Genomic DNA, 1,152 nt, shown 5'->3' on the forward strand with positions numbered 1-1,152 from the left:
TCCAGCTTGTACGAAGCGGTCGCCTTACCAGTTGGCTACCCGTGAACGACTCGCGATCGAACCGAAACTCCCATATGTCGACAATAACAAAAATGGCTCTGAGCACTATGCGACTTAACTTCTGAGGTCATCAGTCGCCTAGAACCTAGAACTAATTAAACCTAACTAACCTAAGGAAATCACTGACATCCATGCTCGAGGCAGGATTCGAACCTGCGATCGTAGCGGTCGCCCGGCTCTCTTCATTCTGTTCAGCAGCTTCTGCGATTCTTTCCCACTTTCACTGGGAACTGCAAGGTCATCAGGGAATCTTATCAATGATAACGTTCACCTTGAATTTTAATTTCACTCCTGAATGTTACCTTTATTTCCGTTATTGCTTTTTCCATGCACCGATTGAGCAGTAGGGGTTAAGATTACGTCCCTGTTTACACCCTCTAAATCCGAGCATGTCGTTCTTGGTAGCCTCCTCTTATTATTCTCTCTTGTTTCTTGCCCGTACTGTGTATAATCAGTCTTTCTGAATCCCTCCGCCCTATTGTTCTCAGAATTTCTTGCAACAACTGCCACTGTCGAACGCTTTTAGTGGGTCCACAAATCTTATGACGTTTCTTGATATTTTTTAGTCTTGCTTCCATTATCAGCCACAACGTCACAAGTGCTCCCTCGTGCCTTTACCTTCCTTAAAGCTAAACTGATCGTCATCTAATATCCTCAGTTTTCTTTTCCATTCTTCGTCATATTACTCTTGTCAGCAGCTAGGATGAATGAGCTCTTAAACTGATAGTACGATATTCTCACACTCCTCAGCATTTTCCATTTTCGTTATTGTGTGGATGATGTTTTTTTCCGGAAGTGAGATGGTAGATCGGTAGAGTAAAACATTCTACACAACAACTTGAATACTCGTTTTGTTGCCACATAACTGCTCCGATTTTAGAAATTCTGATGGAATGGTATCTATCCCTTCAGGCTTATTTGATTGTAAGTGTCCAAAAGCTCTTTCAAATTTTAATTCTAATACTGGATACCCTATCCCTTCCCTGTTCCTTTTGGTGTTCCGCTATCAGGAATGTCCTCCCCCTATAGCCATCAATCCGCTCTCTCCTCTGCGTTTAGAAGGGGAATTCCTGCAGTACTCTTAATGTTATC

This window comes from Schistocerca piceifrons, chromosome 5 (assembly GCF_021461385.2).
Source record: "Schistocerca piceifrons isolate TAMUIC-IGC-003096 chromosome 5, iqSchPice1.1, whole genome shotgun sequence".
NCBI lineage: Eukaryota > Metazoa > Arthropoda > Insecta > Orthoptera > Acrididae > Schistocerca > Schistocerca piceifrons.